Consider the following 20847-nt stretch of genomic DNA (forward strand, 5'->3'; position numbering starts at 1 on the left):
AACGAGTTTTTAACCTCACCATAGGAATTGCTAAAGTAATTACCAAATACTTGTAGTTTAAAAAAAATTAACCCCGACAACCGAAAGAGAAACCAGTAATCTCGTCCTCTTATAGACTCGTTGCGTTTTTACAATCCAATACACGACGTGAGAGAAACTGGTAATCGATGAGTAGCACGTACTGAAGGAGACGATGAGTCCTGTTTGTTTGTTTGTTTGTTTTTTTTTGTTATTTTTTTTTAAAATACTTTTTAAATACACAAGCTTTTCGTTAGAAACTCAATAAATAATGGGAGACTTTGGATGAGACATTTACCTTATAAATATCCCTCTCCATCCTTCTACTTTCAAACGTGACAAAAACAAAATGAAAACAACCCTCTCAACCCTCCTCCTTACCGTACTATTTCTTGCCGGAATCCTCATCCCGGAGCCAGTTGTTTCCCAGAATAATGGTGTAAACAGAGTTAACATAGTGACCTATGATTTCTTTTATGGAATTATGGCCAAGTCTCCGAATAACTGTCGTGGAAGAAGTTTCTACACACGTGTGGCGTTTCTTAGAGCCATCAGAGACTACCCGGACTTTGCTAGATCCGGGTCGTTGGATGATTCAAAGCGAGAACTCGCAGCCTTCTTTGCTCATGTTACTCATGAGACTGGTCGTAAGTTCAAAATCATTGATTGTTGGAAAGTATATTAATGTTTCTTTAATTTTTGCATAGTTGGTACGTCGATAAATATTATTGACCTGGTACATGTAATAAAATATTTTGTTAACTTTGACATTTTACATGCACAGATTTCTGTTACGTAGAAGAGATAAATGGTCGTTCAAAGAACTACTGCGATAGGTCGAACAGTGAATATCCTTGCGCCCCTAACAAAGGCTACTATGGGAGAGGTCCAATTCAAATATCATGGAACTACAACTATGGTGCAGCTGGAAGGAGCCTCGGATCCGATTTGCTCGGGAACCCAGATATCGTGGCTAATGACCCAATGATTTCGTTCAAGACCGCCTAATGGTTTTGGATGGAGAATGTTCATTCGGTTGTTGGTCAAGGGTTCGGAGCAACAATCCGGGCTATCAACGGAGACCTTGAATGCAATGGTCGAAATGCAGATCAGGTGAATTCGCGTGTCGGGTACTACATAGAATATTGTAAGCAATTTGGTGTTCAAACTGGTCCTAACCTTCGATGTTAGTTAGTTCGATGCATGCCTAGTCGAACCACCAGAAGCATCTCTAGCTTATAGTACTTGTGGGTTCAGGTCGTTTTTAGTAACTATATATGTTTAAAAATAAATGTTCCTCATATGTTGTTAATTTGATATTTGCCACCAGGAAGGTTGGTGTAGTAATAACGAATTGAGAAATTAATTTGTCAATTGTTAAAAAAAATATGGAACGTGACACTTATCATAATTTTAGTAGGTATGAATTTTTATAGGCATAGAAAGTAGAAGACAATTTAATTTCTCTAACCGATTTATTCAGTTAGTGTTCTCATATGTATTTCAAATTATTTTACTATATCCCATTACCAAAGTTAGGCAATCAAAATCAGATAATCAAAAAATAGTTGCCTAACTAGGGATCGATGTATATATGACGATGAGGAAGCATAGTTATTTTTATTGACAAATGCAAGAACAAAAGTGGCGGCAACAAACTCAACTCTAAAGGATGATAACTTAACTAGTTAAAGTAACAAACCAAACTCAGTATAGGCCATATTTGTGTTTTGCAATTTAGATGTGAACAAAATTTTCATCAGAATGATTAGGCAGCAAGAAATATATTAGTTTACTACATACACACACTAGTACAAAACGTATTTTTTAGTGCGATGAGGTTTTTTTTTTGGTGTGGTTTTAGCCTACGACCGCACCATTAAAACACTTTAGCATTAATAAATCAAGGAATCGCACTAACAAATGCATTTTTTGATACTATTTTCTTTAAAAGCACTAATAAATGCATTTTTTAATGCTGTTTTCAAAATCGCACTAATAAATATATTTTTTGATGCTGTTTTCTAAAACCGCACTAATAATAAATGTATTTTTTGATGCTGTTTTCTTAAAAAGCATTAATAAATGCATTTTTTGATGCTACTTTAAAAATCGCACTAGCAAATGCATTTTTTTATGCGGTTTTGGATTGAATTCCCTCTTTATTTTTGTTCCCGGGCTGAAGCTCCTTCAAAATTTCATTCCCCGCGCGATGCCTTTCTCTTCCCCTTTATATTTCCTCAATCTAATTTCATTTGGCCACACAAACCCTAATATCATCGACTACTGCCGCCCTCACCAACATCTTTGGGTCCTCTCACCCGTGATGAATCTGAATAATCTTTGAGGAGTCGACCTCCACTATAATCATCTTTGTCCATCGCGATTAACCCAGCGTCAAGACTGACATGTATGTTTCTGATTTATAATTTTGATTCATAAAATTACTTAATCTATATGTCTGATACTCTGATTTTAAGTTAGGTTGTGGAAGAAAGAAGGGGTTGGGGAAAGAAGCTTGTGACGTTCAAAGGAGAGCATATATCTATGCAGGGGAAGATATAAAGGTAGAAAAAACCTAAACAAAAGAAACAATCTCATGTCTTTCATCTACAACAATTGAATCAAGGCAAGTTTTTTCCTTTGTATTGATAATATTTCTAACTTGTGTAATTTACCTTTTAATTAAATGGATTGTATGCCTTTTGATAAAATTACTTTGTAATTTAATTAGCTTCTGAATTCCTACCCAAGTGAGGTAACAAAGTCAAAGGTGGGCATCATCTCCAAAAGTCTGCAAGATACCGAAGAAGGGCCATATGAAGATAGTGATAACGAAATTGAATACGTCTATATCAAAAAAAAACTTGAATATGCTTCTGTAGTTAACTTCCTAAACAACTTATATACCTGAAGTTATTATATCAATTTGTAAATAGATACAAGGATGAAAATGTTAGAAAATAATGTGATTTTTTATTAAGATAATTTGAATCTCTTGTATGGTTTGTGCCTTTACATTTATTATGATTTTTTGTTGTTTTGTTTCTGTATTCTGTTTAATAACAGCATCAAAAAATAACTCAATAACTCTATTTTATAAAGCTATATTTTATAAGGTGGTTCTGGACAACATCAAAAAATAAGTATAATTTATAAGTTTGTTCTGGACAGCATTAAAAAATAAGTATCATTTATGAAACTATTTTTATGAGGCGGTTTTGGACATTTTCTAAAGCGGTTTAAGAACCGCCTCAAAAAACAATACTATTTTATAATGCTATATTTTTTGAAGCGGTTGAATAACCGTATCAAAAAATAAAATAAACCGCTTTATTAAACATCTTCGTACTAGTGACAATACACTTTTCTGGACAATTTATGGTCATCGCACATAGCATCAAGCCTCACTCGGTTGTTGTAAGTTACAAAAGAAAACAAATAGGGCTTTTCCTTCTTCCAGTTTTGAGAAAACTATAGAAAGTAACTGTAATTTTAGAGAACACTGTAGAATTGGAACTGATGGTTGTTATATTTTGTGGATAATGTATTTATTCCCTACATATAACATGCATGCGTATGTTTTAATCTACTATGTTTGCTAAAATGACCATTGTCCTTTAATTTTGTATTTTTTTTATTGGTATTAATATTAATATTACTATTATTAAATAATTTATAGTATTATTTTATTTAGACTATTGACCCAAAAGAAAAAAAAATATATAAATTCTAACCCTACCCTACCCCATGATCCCTTTCCTCATAACTATGTTGCCCCTAAAGCTTCACCTTCCTCTCAAGACACCACCAACATCACTGCCCATAACCAAAATATGCTTCTTCTTTGTCTAATATGGAAACCTTTATTGTTCATGCATACCTACTGCATCCATCCAAACCCACTTAGCTTCACCGATTCTTGATCTCTTATCCGGTTCCAAAGGAAAAATACTAATGAAATTCCTTATATTTTGACTTTATATTCAATTAAGCTGATGTGTGCAAACTCACTTAGTTTTAAACCTACTTTTAATTATAAAATAACACACAAAGACAGTGAACCTATCAATTGTGGTATAGTTGAATAAGTAGGGTATCGAACATAGGGAACGACAAATTAAAACTAAAAACTAATTCTATCTAAATTAATTAATAAGTAGGGGTTTTCTCTAGTTTTTACAAGACTAGAAACTTGCTAACTATTACTAATTTAAAAACTAGAAAACAAAGAACTAACTAGATTCAATAATTAGGAAGGAACTTCTGTTTAGTTCAACTCAATTGATCCTATGGTTGATTTCAAGGTAATAGTGCAATGGATTAATTCTTTTGTTGGTTACCGATTCAAGTGATTAGATTCGCATTCACTATACTAATCCTTAGCAAATAAACTAACTTAAACAGTGGCCAGTTGTCTAATTCAATTAGATTTACAGGATTAATTATTCGGGTTAATTTAGACTTGCAATAGTTAATTAATTTAATCTTTTAATTAACTTCTTGTTGATGGTCATCACACAAGCTTGCACATGAATTTACTCAATTTTCTCATTAACTCTAGTTTCATGTTCATTAATCCTAGACATATGGCAAATTGATCACATAGCATATGAGATTGATAATCAATAGATGTTCATGCTAATCAATTATCTTCCTATTAACAGAAAATTAATTATTATTCACACACAAGGTTCTTTAGCAAGCTAAAAGAACAAAAATCACCAACTTAGAATTAATCCTACCAATCAATCAAATGATAGTATCAATTTTGTATCCCCAAACAGAAGTCTAAAGGTTTTAGCTCATAATTGAAGTAAATAACAGCAACCAAACATAGTCTAATTGTTTAACCATAATGTCAAAACAAAAGATTAAGTGGGATGATGAAATTTTGCCTCAATTCTCCTTCGGGATTGAATTCTAGCTTCTCTCGTCGTCTTCTAGGGTTTTTCTGACCTCTTTATCGCAGCTAAACTCTTCTGAATCGTTCCAGAATTCCCTCTCATCGTTCTGAGGAGTTATCTTTATATATACGAATCGACTCGTCGAGTCAGGTGGCGACTCGTCGAGTCCATCTCTCAGTCCCCGTATTGTGATAAGTCTCTGGGATCCCGAGTCTTTATCTTCTCGAATCTTCGCTTGGACTCGCCGAGTAGGTGCTATTTTTGGTGTTTTTTTTCTTTGTTCCATTCTGGATCTCTCAACCGCTTCTCCTGCTTCCTTCTGCTTCCGAGCTTCATTTTTGGACTGAAAATATAATTCAAACACTTTTAAGTACCTTTTGTCCATAAAATGCAATAATTTAGCTAATAAATGAATAAAAATCTATACTTAATATGAACTAAATATGCACATATCAAAATACCCCACACTTGACTTTTGCTTGCCCCCAAGCAAAACTGAATTTTAAACATTAGAATCACATATGACAACTCCAATCTAACCCAACCATTATGCCAAGACCGCAACGCATACATTTGTGCCTAAAGTTGTCCTACGTACCCCCCATACTCCAAATACTCACAATCCTCATAAACATTCGCCCACTCACCCCCGAACTATGCTTATTTTATGCAACCCTCCGAATCCATCCGCAGAAAACCTCTTACCCTCAAGGTATTTTTACTTGAGCAACAAGCATACATAATCTAGAATTACAACTTTTCGATACCACTATGGAGCTTTTTTTTGAATTCTTCACTTCCTTGATAATTTGATCTTTGATCTCTTTGAGTTCACCACCTTTATTGTTTTATTTTTGGTATCTTCAACTTTTAAATTTCTTCAGAATTTTTGATCTTTTGATCTTCACTTTGATTGCTCCAAAATTCTTTCAAATTTTCTTGTAATTCTCTCTCTTTTTTTTACACGTACCTCACTTTTTTTTCACTCAAAACCCTACATGCTTAAGCAGGGGCGCTCAACCTCAACCTTTATTGGCTAACGATAATAATTTTTCTGGATACAGTTCTGGTATAAGGAAGCCACAAATGCACTAGAACATATTTCATCCCTCAGGCTGAGCAGGGTCGTGTTTTTGTCCCATGATTTCACTGGAATAAGGAAGCCACAAATGCACTAGAACGTATATAGGCTCAACTAAACATTTGGGTTTTCATGCAATTATCAACACAATTCTAACATAGAATCCTAATTTGCTTTTACCAAAATTTTCTAAATTAAATCCTAAGTAATATATTTGGTATGCAACGTTTTTTTTTTAAATTTTCTAATATGTGACCAACCCCCTACCCCACACTTATTTTATGCAATGCCCTCATTGCATATTATGCAAATAATAAAAATGCAAATATATAGAAAGGGAATTCGAACAAACTCCCCTGGGGTAGCAGTCGATAGGTTGATACTCTTCTCTTCAGCTCCATCTTCTTTTGACTTTAGCCATGGGAACAACTCATCCATGACTTGGGTATCAAAATCTCGTGTGGCAGCTACAAATATATAGGGGAAACAGTGTAAGATCTTCAAGAATCAATATCAAAGAATAAGTGGTCAAGTGGTACACTCATCAGCAGTCCTGACGGTATAAAAATGAATGACTCGTCGAGTCATATATGCGACTCATCGAGTATAAGCGTGGACATCTTCGAATATGTGAGATTACAAGGCAACTCGTCGAGTCAGTTTAGTGCACTCGATGAGTAGACTGCTGGACAAAAAAATGATATTCTGCATTTGTTCCAGCCTCTAATTAATCTTCAAAATTTCTCCTCACTTCTGGACTCACTCGCTAATGTCCCTAAGGACCGAACTCGACACTTTGACTCTAACGCTTCCCTTTCTCGACTCTCTCTTGCACTCTTTATAACCCTCTTTACTCTATAACTCTAACCCTTCTATGCAAGCACTCCTAATTCAATTCTGAAAAATAATCAAGGCAATCAAACATCAAGCCAAACAGTAAAAAGTTTTAAGCAAATTCCAAACACGCCAAATAAGAACAAACAAAACAAAGATAAAAATTGTTCAACACAAAACAAAGAAACTAATCCTCCTCATCATCGTCATGATCCGGCACCGCTCCATTTCCACTCGCACTGCTCCTTCTCGCATTGATCACCTCTTCCCACGACAGAATATACAGGAAGTTACCACCATCAATATGCGGAATGTTGAAGTGGTAAAAAAGTCAAATATGTGATTGATTGCTAAAGTTGATACCCGCGCCATTTGATCTTGTAACCGCCTCATCTTAACATTGTACCAATCCATTGGTACTTCATCATTGTCTACCGGAATCACCGGCGGTTCATCCTCTACATCATGCTCTCGCCTCGACCGGACCCTCCTTCCCGACGCCTCGGGACCAACAACAGGATCATCATGCGGGATAGCATAATGACCTCCACCATAGTCCTCAATGATCCTAGCCCTCCTAAAAAGAATAAGATTGAATGAAGGGGTAGGAATCACAGTCATCAAGTTCCACGCGCCACGGGTCATCAACCCAAATGAATTAGCGAGCCGTGTGACAAACATTCCACCATTAATCTTCGATGTCTTGCGGTCTTTGACCGCACCCTCAGCCAAGTATGAAGCTAAACACCAAGGAATATTGCAGAAAGTATCGGGTGTCATAATGCACCATACGTAGAAGACATCAAGGTTAGAAACCTTGTCATCATCCTTCCCTTGGTTAATGGTGGTGGAAATAAGGCGGTGGATAAGGTGGTGTGTAGGCGACCGAATGCTTCCTTCCTGGGTTGATTTCGGGATGTACACTTTGTTGGCAATCGTATTCCACCAACCCGTGCCCGTCACTCCATTGGGGAACACTTTGTGAGAGTGTTCCATAAATGCACGGAAAATAGCGGTCGACACCAATGACCGATCATAGATACCCATCTGACAAGCCAAGTCAACAACGGAGCACTGATGAAACTCGCCCCCAAGACAGAAACTGACACTTGTCGGGTGATAGCAGTCATTCCCCCCACGAAAAGATACCTTGGAGAAGAATTCCAGGCAAAGCTCTCGGTACACCGGCTCTTGAATACGGAAGATCCGGCTCCACCCATCGCATACCATCGTCTCTCCCTCATAAACAAACTCCTTTAAAAGATAAGGAGCCAACTCCTCTTCATAGCGCATGCTTTGCAACCAACCCCAATCAATTCTGTTGGGCACATAAATTTCTTTCTTCTTTACTTCAGCTAATTTCTTCTTCCACCTCGTCATAGTAGAAGCGGACTCGATTTGAGGGAAATTTAACCAAGGAAAATCTCCTTGGTGTCCACTTGAACCTTGCCCCCTGTGAAACATTTTCCTGCACAACACAGAACATAAAACCAAGCAAACACAGATAATCATTAAAATCAGTCACTCCTGTGTCCCCGACTCGACTTGTCGAGTCCATGAACGACTCGGCGAGTCTCAAGAACTGCGCGAGTCAGCCGGCGATTCGGTCTAAATCGAACCATGAAATCTCAAAATTACTTCAAGGGTTTTGTCCAGGGGCATGTCTATAAGGTATTAGAGCAAGAATAGTCATGCAAAACAACATAATTCATGAAAAATCGAATAAAAATTCACTATTCTTCAAAAGTGGGTTTTCTATGAAATTACTACCCTAGATCATCTTAAAATCGTGCTTCTAACAGAAAATAGGAAGAAATTAGTTACCTTTAGTGATAGAACTTGAAAAACTTGAAGAACAATGAAAGAAGAATTGAAGAAGATGAATGCTTTAGAGAAAATGTTGGAGGGAGGCGCACGGCGAGTGTGTTGTGAAAAAGAAACTGATTTCTTTAGGGTTAAAACCCTAGTTACCGGTTGTGAAAGTAATTTCATTATTTTTTTCTGTAAATAATACCGACTCATCGAGTCAGGGTCAGACTCAGCGAGTCTGGTCGCGATCTTATTTTTTCTGAAATCTAAATGGACTCGCCGAGTCATGGTCAGACTCGGCGAGTCTCTTGCAAACAATTCAAAAATTATAAAGTTTTTGTTATTTATTTAGAAAAGAAAATTTATTCCACCCCACACTTAGTCCATACGCACTCTCAAGCAGTCATGTCCGATGATTTGGAGAATTCTAAGAAACGAAAAAAAATTCAAACAAAACTAAAAAGGTAAAAGAAAGCAAACTCTAAATAACGGGTTGCCTCCCGCCAAGCGCTTCTTTTTAAGGAGTCGTTAGCTGGACTCCTTCCCATCTACGTCTCGTCATCTTCCAGCATCGGGAATTCACACCTAATCTTTTGTGGTTTGTACTTTGTTTTGTAAGCGTGAATCTTCTTTTTGTAAGCCCGTTTTAATTCCTCACTCTTCTTTTTCACAGCATCATCCTCAACTGCTTGGGCCTCCTTTCTCCTCTTTTTCTTCTTCACCCCATTCTTTTCCACCTTCTCTTGCACCTCCTTTTTCTCAAACTTAATTACTTCATATTTTGTGAAGGTTTGTGCTCTAGGTTTGGTAATAAATGGTTGATCAGTCTCTGCTCTCCTATCCTTTTCCTTCTCCTCTTTTTCTGTGCTTACCCTATCTTCAAGCGGAATTGCATCAAGACATGCTATATGGGCGTGTTGAACTCCCGTGTCCATTTCTCCTTTTTGCTGTATGTTCTTCTGAAGAATCATGAAAAATATCCAAGTCCAAAATATGCATAGAACTAGCAACTAGCAGATCTATGTCGTCCAAGTTGTTGGTGATTTCGACTGGACTCGTCGAGTCCAGGAGAGTGACTCGGCGAGTCGGATCGTTTACCACTATTTCCTCTGTGTTTTCCAAGTAAGCTCCTCCTAGTATCTTTCCTATTTCCTCAAAGTCCTTGTTAACATCTCCATCCTCTCCAGAATGTAGCAAAAACTTGCTTGGATCTTCTTCTTGCAAGAGTTCAAGTTCTTTTTGTAGTATCTCATCATCCAAATGGATAAATGAGATCTCTTCTTTTCTTTCCTCTTCTTGCTTGGCTTCTGGTACTGCTCTAAACATTGCGGACTCGTCACCTACCCTCAACGTTAGTGTAGACTCACATACATCAATTAAAGCACATGAGGTGTTTAAAAATGATCTCCCCAAAATAATTGGAGTCTTGGGGTCTTCTTCCATGTCAACCACCACAAAGTCTACTGGAAAAATGAACTTGTCAACTTTTATGAGAAGATCCTCACACTGGCCACGTGGATGAATTGTTGTCTTGTCCGCCAAATGGATCTTCATGTTTACCGGTCTTGGCTCCGGTAAATTCAACTTCTTAAAGAAAGAGAAAGGCATCAGATTGATGCTTGCACCCGAGTCGGTTAACGCTTGAGTGACAAAGGTGTTTCCAAACTGGCACATAATTATAATAATCCCCGGATCGCCCTTCTTTTCGGGTAACTCACTCAATATTATTTCCGCTTCTTCAGCCAAGTCTTTCCTAGCAGCAAAGAGACTTTTTAGTAAGTTGAAGTACTTGGGTGTTGTGAGCATTGTCTCTACAAATGGCACATTGACTTGGAGGGCTTTAACATGCTTCATAAAGGCTCTATAGGCTTCAACTTTATCAACAGGCATGGCTTTGATTGGGAATGGCAAAGGAGGATTATATGGCTTTAAGGGAATGACAGTTTTGTCATTTACGCTTGGACTCGCCGAGTCCATTAGAGGGACTCAGCGAGTCAGATCGGGTTTAGCTGGAGCCGACTCTTCTGCCTTTTCTGTCTTCCTTTTGGAGATCCTCTGTGCATGTGTGACAATTTCTTCATTGCTGGAGGTCACTGCACTCACATTCTCCATTCTCGGATTAGTTTTGGTATTACTCGGAAGTTGACCCGGTCTTCTTTCGTTCACTTGGTGTGCAAGCTGTCCCAGCTGTTTCTCAATGTTGAGAATGGATGCCTGTTGATTCCTTAGCATGTTTCTGGTCTCGTGTATTGCAGCATCGTGATCATTATGTCTTTTTTCAGACGCGGCTATGAATCTAGTGAACAATTCTTCCAAATAGGCTTTCTTTTCTATCACCGGTTCTTCCTTTTGATAATACCCCTCTTTTTCTGCTTGTATTTCTCATCCTTAGCCTTCTTATATTCTTCGTATGGGAGCCATTCTTTCTTCAGTTTCTGCCAATTTTCGTCGTATCGATCGCCACTTGAATAGAATACTTGAGCCTTTTTGTTTCCATTCTCATCCAAATCACAATCCTTTGTGAGATGGGGCCCTCTACAATTCTCACATCCAACCCGAATAGCATAGATTGTTTGATCCATTTTTGTCATCCTCCTATCTAGATTATCGAGCTTAGCTATCACCGTCGCCATGCTATCACTTGCTGAGTTCACTACCCCCCGACTTACTTCATTTCTTGGATTTTGGTATTCTCTAGAGTGCTTAGATAATTCTTCAATTAACTCCTTCATTACAGGGGGCGCCTTCTTCGTGAGCGGGCCTTGAGAATCAAGCAATTGCCTTGTGGTGACATTGACTCCATCATAGAAAATGGAGACCCCTTGTTGGCTATTAAGGTCATGGTGTGGGCAATTTCTAAACAAGCTCTTGTACCTTTCCCAAGCTTCATAAAGAGATTCTCCGGGTTGTTGCTCGAAGTTGGCAATGGCTTTCTTTAGCTTGGTTATTTTGGAGGGCGGGCAAAAGTGATCTATGAACTCTTCTTTCATCTTGGCCCATGTGGTGACCGATCTGGGAGGAAGTGACTTTAGCCAATCCTTTGCAGCTCATTTGAACGTGACTGGAAGCATGCGAAGAAGCTGGGTCTCACGGGGGACATTCGGTACATTGAAGTAGTCAGCCACATCATTCACTTCATCCAAGTTCTTGTAGGCGTCTTCATGATCGTTCCCATAAAAAGGGATGTCCTTGAGTTGGGCGAGAATATGGCCTTTTAGTTCGAAAGTAACGGTCGTAGGAATTGCGGGCTGCACAAGTCGTGGGCCGGTGTCATCGCGCATCCTCTTCTTCCATTCCCCCACGGGGACTTCATCGATATTAGCCATAGTGATAGCTAAATTGTCTTCAAACTCGGAGTCGTGCTCGTATGTGGGCTCTTCTTCTTCCTTGGTCTCGTACTCGATATCTTCTTGAATTGGGTCTTCGATTGTCAAAGAGGCACTGGATGCTCCGGATTTGCTGCTCCTCTTCTTGCTGAAGACGGACTTTAGGTTTTTGAGTGGTGAGTTCTTTGAAGAAGAGGTTTCTCCAACGGTTTTGCCTTTGCTCCTCCTTAGTGCGGATTCCAGGTCTTCGAGAGGAGGGACCAGAGGTGTATCAGATCCTCGGCTCATGAAACAACTGTAAATAAAACAGAAAACGTGTAAAAAGAACAAAAATAAAATAAAAAATTAAAGTTGTAACAGCGATGTACTCGCCGAGTCAGCACGAGTGCACTCGGCGAGTTCAAGGCAAAAACAGAAAATTTTTTCTAGTTACTCTAACAACGGAATTTTATTAAAACTAATTCCACTTACTGAATTACCTTTTAAAATAACTTTGTGTAAGATAAATCCCACACAAAGGATCGATTAAATTAGAATTTAATGTTAATTTTAGAACCGTTCCCCGGCAACGACGCCAAAAACTTGATGTGTGCAAACTCACTTAGTTTTAAACCTACTTTTAATTATAAAATAACACACAAAGGCAGTGAACCTATCAATTGTGGTATAGTTGAATAAGTAGGGTATCGAACATAGGGAACGCCAAATTAAAACTAAAAACTAATTCTATCTAAATTAATTAATAAGTAGGGGTTTTCTCTACTTTTACAAGACTAGAAACTTGCTAACTATTACTAATTTAAAAACTAGAAAACAAAGAACTAACAAGATTCAATAATTGGGAAGGAACTTCTGTTTAGTTCAACTCAATTGATCCTATGGTTGATTTCAAGGTAATGGTGCAATGGATTAACTCTTTTGTTGGTTACCGATTCAAGTGATTAGATTCGCATTCACTATACTAATCCTTAGCAAATAAACTAACTTAAACAGTGGTCAGTTGTCTAATTCAATTAGATTTACTAGATTAATTATTTGGGTTAATTTAGACTTGCAATAGTTAATTAATTTAATCTTTTAATTAACTTCTTGTTGATGGTCATCACACAAGCTTGCACATGAATTTACTCAATTTTCTTATTAACTCTAGTTTCATGTTCATTAATCCTAGACATATGGCAAAGTGATCACATAGCATATGAGATTGATAATCAATAGATGTTCATGCTAATCAATTATCTTCCTATTAATAGAAAATTAATTATTATTCACACACAAGGTTCTTTAGCAAGCTAAAATAACAAAAATCACCAACTTAGAATTAATCCTACCAATCAATCAAACGATAGTATCAATTTTGTATCCCCAAACAGAAGTCCAAAGGTTTTAGCTCATAATTGAAGTAAATAACAGCAACCAAACAGAGTCTAATTGTTTAGCCATAATGTCAAAACAAAAGATTAAGTGGGATGATGAAATTTTGCCTCAATTCTCCTTCGGGATTGAATTCTAGCTTCTCTCGTCGTCTTCTAGGGTTTTTCTGACCTCTTTATCGCAGCTAAACTCTTCTGAATTGTTCTAGAATTCCCTCTCATCGTTCTGAGGAGTTCTATTTATATATACGAATCGACTCATCGAGTCCATCTCTCAGTCCCCGTATTGTGATAAGTCTCTGGGATCCCGAGTCTTTATCTTCTCGAATCTTCACTTGGACTCACCGAGTAGTCGACCCTACTCGCCGAGTAGGTGCTATTTTTGGTGTTTTTCTTCTTTGTTCCATTCTCGATCTCTCAATCGCTTATCCGGCTTCCTTCTGCTTCCGAGCTTCATTTTTGGACTGAAAATATAATTCAAACACTTTTAAGTACCTTTTGTCGATAAAATGCAATAATTTAGCTAATCAATGAATAAAAATCTATACTTAATATGAACTAAATATGCACATATCATAAGCTAAAGTTTTTTTTAGCAATTAAGCCCAAATTAGTTGTTATTTTAATCAATTTCGGGAATATATAATGTTACTTGATGGACAACCAGTAACATGCTTATGTGGCATGGTACGTGGCAGGTTGACATTTGTGTTGAGATAAGATGTTTGAATTGGGAGCTCTTGCAGATTTGGTATAGTTATTAATGCCTTAATACATGTCAATGTGTACATGAATGTCCATGTACATGTCAATGTGCCTATGAATTCCCATGTAACTATTAATGAAAATTGATTGCCTATGATTTCATTTGCTTCCTGAAAAACGTCTTTTTATGATCACGCTTCTTTGCTTTAATCCATCCATGATGGCTAACTTTACATACAACCAACCAATCATAGTTGTTTTGTTTCAAATGGCTCACCAAAACATATGGCTCGAGCATATTGGACTTTCTTTAGTGGCTTATATCAATCAAGTTTATTGATTGTGAACATTGACTCTTACATTAGGATTTGGATCATATGAATGATATTTAAACAATATTGGCAAACCAAGTTATTCAACGTCTAAAATTTCCAACAACTTGCGATAGTAATCACCAATTGGGTTACTTTTACACACTCCACTATTCATTATTGATTTGTTAAAAGTGTGAGATTCTGTGTGAAGCTTGTAACCATTTACAAAGTATACATTATATGATTTCAAGGTCCTTAATTGTCTTTTAGAAAGATCATGTATATACTTGTTTTTTTTATTTCGTTTTGACATGCCTGTATTACAAATAATGAACTACATAATAAGTTTCTCAAAAGAAACCAAACAACTTAAAAACTCACATAGTTTTCAAACCATGTAACATAGTTTTCATCAACTTCGAGAAAAAGATCATGTTCATTTATATTTGAACTAAGCGCTTTCAACAACTCTTCATACATGTTGTACATTACCATTTAAATTGTTTAAACTTTTGATACATTAAATAATATATGACTTAATTTTTTTTATAGTCTTACTTTAGGTAAGGTTGCATCTTCTCTTCATCAACCGATGTTTAAGAATGGGTCATATTGAATTATTCATCTGTATTCCATCTACTCTTGAGTTTACCGTATACACAACCATGATATGAAAATATAGTTAATGTCCTATTATCATCATCATATTTAGCTCCCCCGTCAACGTTCGAGGCATGTTTATGTTACGTGCATGGACACTAGGCTCTAAATAGGGATAGAAAAATATTTAAGTTTCGCAAACCAAGTATGTGTATAACGCCCTGATTCTCAGGTAGTGATTTATATATGAACCCTTCTTGATCTTTGGGTCTACTCGACGATTTGGTCGCCCTACTCGTCTAGTAGTAGTGGGATGGTCCACGCCTTTTAGTGACCTACTCACCGAGTACAAGAAGGGACTCGACGAGTAGAAGCTGGCAGATGAAACCCTAAGTTTCAGGGCATTGCACCCTATTTATAGGATCATTTGGCTCCCCCTAGCCTCCCCTTTACAACCTCTTGTCTCTCTTTCACCCTAATTCGTGTGTGTGTTCTTTTGGAGCGTTTAAGCTTGTAGGATGGAATTTGGTGAAGGAAACACTTGGGGAAACAAGTTAATTGAAGCAAGAGTTCGTGGGATTCAAGATCTGTAGTAAGCACTCTCTTTAAGGTACTAAACCATTTTCATTGGCTCATTTTCACCTAAACCATCTTTTGCATGAGTTTTAAGAAAGGTTTCTTGTGCTTAAGACAAGATATGAAGTTGTAACTTGTCAATTAAGGTTTCCCAATTAATGGATGCATGTGAACTTGTCAAATTGCAAGAAGGAAAACTCGACAAGTGGCCTTAGAGCTTTCATCGCGAGCCTTAGGAACTCGACGAGTCACTCTGGTGACTCGGCGAGTGGACGAGTATCTCAAAGAACTCGGCGAGTACCTGAGGATACTTGACGAGTTAGGATCAACATGGACAGTTAACCTTGACTGTTGACTTTGACTTTGACCAGGGGTTGACTAGTTGACTTATGGGGTACCTTGGAAGGTTGGGAACTTACAAGTATGGTTCTATTATGATAATAGGTGGTGCAGTTTGTGGCAGCCATCTGAGAGGCGGAGTTTATCTACTGAGCTGACTTTTGCGAGGTGAGTTACCTCACTATACTAAGGGGTCTAAGGGACCAAGGCCGGCCCATTGGATATGTTATCCTAGCTATGTTAGTATGTTGAGTATCAAGTTAATGTTGCATGCTAGTGGTTATGCCAGTTAGTGTAACACTCAAAAAAATTCAAGCCAATTTAAACTTTTAAAATGTTTCAAATCCATTAAAAATTACAACTTGTTTTCAAAATGTATTAAATCAGAGTATCCCAGAAACAAATTCATAAAAACTGAGGAGTTGTACAATCATGCCTTAGCCTTGCTCCGATCTCCTGAAGTACCTGAAACAATAAACGGAAACTGTAAGCCCGAAAGCTTAGTGGGTTCCCCCCAAATACCGATACACATACAGTCCACATAATCATGTCAGCAACATCATAACATGACAAACTAAAATAGCATAAAATGGGTCCACAACTTTACAGACTGGATTACCCCCTGGGCCCACAGTGTGAGTCCGGATTTCTTCCGGCCCACAACTCACATGTGGCTTGCCATCGAGCCCACAGTATGAGTCTCCTTTAGCCCGTAACTAGAATGCTCCCAGGTTTGTTGGATTACGACGAAGCAGTCTCACCTCAACCCATCCCACATAACATATCAACTTGTATCATAAATAATGTACATACAGATAATCATATAGTATCACAGGCAGTCCTACAGATCTACCCGACTAGCATAGCAACTGGCATACATCACTAACTCAACTCAACATATCAATAACTGCTAGAATATCAAATCCAATGCGCCAATCTTGTTGCTTTAGACTCCTTAGTATAGTGAGGATAACTCACCTTGCAAATGTCAGCTCAGTAACTAAACTCCAACTCTCAGATCACGACAGCAACTCCACCACCTATTATCATAATATAACCATACTCGTAAGTTCTTAATCTTACAAGTTACCCCATAAGTCAAATAGTCACCCCCTGGTCAAGGTCAAAATCAATAGTCCATGTTGACCCTTACTCGTCGAGTACCCTCGGCTACTCGCCAAGTTCCTCTAGATACTCGTCCACTTGTCGAGTCCCCGGAGTGACTCGTCGAGTTCCTATGGTTCGCGATCGATACACTAAGGTACCCCATAAGTCAAATAGTCAACCCCCTGGTCAAGGTCAAAGTCAACAGTCAAGGTCAACAATCCATATTGACCCTTACTCGTCGAGTACCCTTGGCTACTCGCCGAGTTCCTCAAGATACTCGTCCACTCGTCGAGTCACTGGATTGACTCGTCGACTTCCAATGGTTCGCGATCGAGACCATAAGGCAAGTCGTCGGGTTTTCCTTCTTGCAACTCGACAGGCTCACATACATTCATCAATTTGGGGAAACATTAACCGACTCACCGAGTTGTTCATCAAACTCGTCGAGTCTACGACAATCTTTATCGGACTCGCTGAGTTGTTCATCCAACTCGTCGAGTTCTATGCATATCTTCATGTGACTCGCCGAGTCGAGTATGCGACTCGCCGAGTCCCTTTAGTCCTTTAACCATGTAGATACCTTTAGAGCCATGCCAAGGCCCCAAATTGCGGATCCAACATCCCTAGGCTTGCTTATCACGTAAAGTTGAAATTTTTTCCTATATGTTTGGCTAAAAAGGCTCTAAATGACAAATCCAAGCTTATAAAGGGGCTTTACACTCAAGGGAGGCTTCATTCATGGCCAAAGATCGAACTTTATGAATTTAAAACCCAAGAAGGGTCCAGATCTAAAGTTACAACTTCAGATCTAGCTCATACACCACAATATCATCATAACCAAGCCAAAATATCCCTTAATCTCACCTAAAAGAGGTCTAGAAATAAATGAGGTAAAGGTGGCAACTTGATACCTTTTAATGATGCTAACATAGGTAGATTTTTGTTTCCCCACACCTTCCTCGCTTCTAGCCTCTTGCCCTCCAAGCTCTTCTTTTCAAGGATTCTCTTTCAAAGCTTAAAACACACTAGAATGAATCACCACACGGATTAGGGTTCTCTGCACTCTCAAGGGGCTGTAAAGAGGCCAAAGGGGGCATATGATTCTTTAAATAGGGTGCAAAACTCGGGATTTAGGGTTTCATCTGCCGGCTCCTACTCGTCATGTCCCTTCTTGGACTCGGCGAGTAGGCCACTAAATTCGCGAACCAACCCGCTGCTACTCGACGAGTAGGGAAACCAACTCGTCGTGTAGACCTTGGAAACAAAAGAATTCTTATTTAAATCATTACCTGAGAATTGGGGCGTTACAACTCTCCCCTACTTGAATTAGACTTCGCCCTCAAAGTCCAGTACGATGAACAATGTCGGGTGATGCTGCCGTATTTCTGCCTCCAGCTCCCACGTCCACTCAGATCCCTTCTGATGCTCCCACTGTACCTTCACCAAAGGTATCTCCTTATTCCGCAAAACTTTCGTCTTCTTCTCTAGTATGGCCACAAGCTTCTCCACATAATTCAGACACTCATCAACCTGAATATAATCCAATGGCACCACTGCCTCCTGATCCACAATGCACTTACGCAGCTGCGAAACATGGAAAGTGTTGTGGATCCGACTAAGCTCCTCTGGAAGCTCTAATGTGTATGCCACCTTGCCAACCTTGGCAATGACCTTGAACGGCCCAATGTATCGGGGACTCAATTTCCGCCGCTTCCTGAAGCGAATCACACCCTTCCAGGGTGAGACCTTCAGGAGCACCATATCATCCACCTGAAACTCTAACTCGGATCAGTGCCTATCGGCGTAACTCTTCTGCTGACTCTGGGCGGTCTGCAGTCGCTGCCTAATCTGTTGAATCTTCTTGGTAGTTTGTAGAACTACCTCCGTCCGCCCCATCACTCGGTGCCCAACTTCACCTTAACAAACCGGGGTGCGACATCTGCGCCCATAAAGTAACTTAAACGGCGGGGCGCCAATACTGGAATGGTAGCTATTGTTGTACGCAAACTCTGCAAGAGGTAGGTGGGAATCCCATCTCCTACCGAAATCAAGGGCACACGCCCTCAACATGTCCTCCAGGGTTTGAATGGTCCTCTCACTCTGAACGTCTTTCTGCGGATGAAACACTATGCTAAAGTGCAAGCGTGTGCCCAGTTCCTCATGCAACTTCTACCAGAAACGGGAGGTAAATGTGACATCTCGGTCAGACACAATGGAGACCGGAATCCCGTGGCAAGCAACGATCTCGCGCACATATATGTCGGCCAACCTCTCGGCCGAAGAACTCTACCGTATCGCAAAGAAATGAGCACTCTTAGTCAATCGATCCAAGATGACCCATATAGCGTCGAACCATTTCGTCGTCCTTTGTAGCTTCATGATGAAATCCATCGTGATTTGTTCCCACTTCCACATGGGGATCTGCAGAGGCTGCAACTAACCATGTGGCCTTTGATGCTCGGCCTTGACCATCCTACAAGTCAAGCACATCTCAACATACCAAGCGATTTCTCTCTTCATACATGGCCACCAGTAGCTCAAACTCAGATCTCGTTACATCTTGGTGGCCCACGGGTGTATGGAAAAATGAGACTTATGAGCCTACTCCATCACTGTCTGTCTGACCCAACCAGTCATCGGAACCCAAAATCGACCATGTAGGGTCAATAACCGTTGGCTATCGTGAACAAACCGAGCGCTTTCGCCCTTGATCCTTTCCACTTTCCAGTTCTCTGGTCGTATGCCGTCGACCTGGGCATCTATGATCAAAGTCACCAGTGAGGAATCCACCGCTATCCTCATACACTGTGCTGGGGTGGAAGACCCAGCCGACTTGCGGCTCAATGCATCCGCACCCACATTCGCTTTACCAGGGTGATAAAGGATCTCACAATTGTAGTCCTTGACTACATCTAACCACCTGCACTATCTCATATTCAGGTTCGAATGATCCATGATGTGTCTCAAACTCTTGAGATCCATGTATATGGTACAACGAACCCCATATAGTTAATGTCTCCAAATCTTGAGAGCGAAAACCACTGCTCCCAGCTCCAGATCATGTGTAGGATATCTCGTCTCATGCGGCTTCAACTGCCGCGATGCATAAGCTATCACCCGTCCCCTCTACATGAGGACTTCCCCTAAACCTATGATCAAGGCATCACAAAACACCACGAAATCCTCAACTCCCTCCAGGAGTGTTAAAACTGGAGCCTCACACAACCGCTGATGGAGGGTCTTAAACGCCCTCTGCTGCTTGGGGCCCCACCGAAAATCCACCCCCTTCCTCGTTAGGCGAGTGAGTGGTACTGTAATCTTGGTCGATCCACCCCCTTCCTCGGCACCTCCCACTGCATAACTGCCTCGATCTTGGCCGGATCGACCAAAATCCCATCCAGGTTAACAAGGTGCCCAAGGAACTGGACCTCTCGTAACCAAAACTCGCACTTCGAGGACTTGGCATACAACCGTTCCCGTCTCAGAACCTCCAACATCTCCCTAAGGTGCTCCTTGTGCTGCTCTCGGGTCTTGGAATACACGAATATATCATCTATGAACACAATAACCGAGCGATCAAGCATCGGTCTGCAGACCCGGTTCATCAGGTCCATGAATACTGTCGGCGTGTTGGTGAGCCCAAACGGCATCACCACGAACTCGTAGTGCCCATAAAGCGTCCGAAACGCAGTCTTCTCCACGTCCTCCTCTCTAACCCGAACCTAATGATACCCCGATCTCAAGTAAATGTTGGAGAACCAAGATGCAACCTGTAACTGGTCGGATTGATCGTCTATCCTCGAGAGTGGATAACGGTTCTTCACCGACAACTTGTTCAACTACCTACAGTAAATGTAC

The 20847-nt window shown here is 39.5% G+C and overlaps 1 non-coding gene and 1 pseudogene across 1 annotated transcript; both read left to right on the forward strand.

Moving 5' to 3' along the window:
• The first annotated feature begins 336 nt into the window (after window positions 1-336).
• Window positions 337-1319, forward strand: LOC111897163 (chitinase 4-like; annotated as a pseudogene).
• A 10165-nt stretch (window positions 1320-11484) lies between these two features.
• On the forward strand, window positions 11485-11591 carry LOC111897171 (small nucleolar RNA R71). Its single transcript, XR_002852121.2, has one exon. It is a non-coding gene; the product is annotated as a small nucleolar RNA R71 (small nucleolar RNA).
• The last annotated feature ends 9256 nt before the right edge of the window (window positions 11592-20847 follow it).

This window comes from Lactuca sativa, chromosome 3 (genome assembly GCF_002870075.4).
Source record: "Lactuca sativa cultivar Salinas chromosome 3, Lsat_Salinas_v11, whole genome shotgun sequence".
Taxonomy (NCBI): Eukaryota; Viridiplantae; Streptophyta; class Magnoliopsida; order Asterales; family Asteraceae; genus Lactuca; species Lactuca sativa.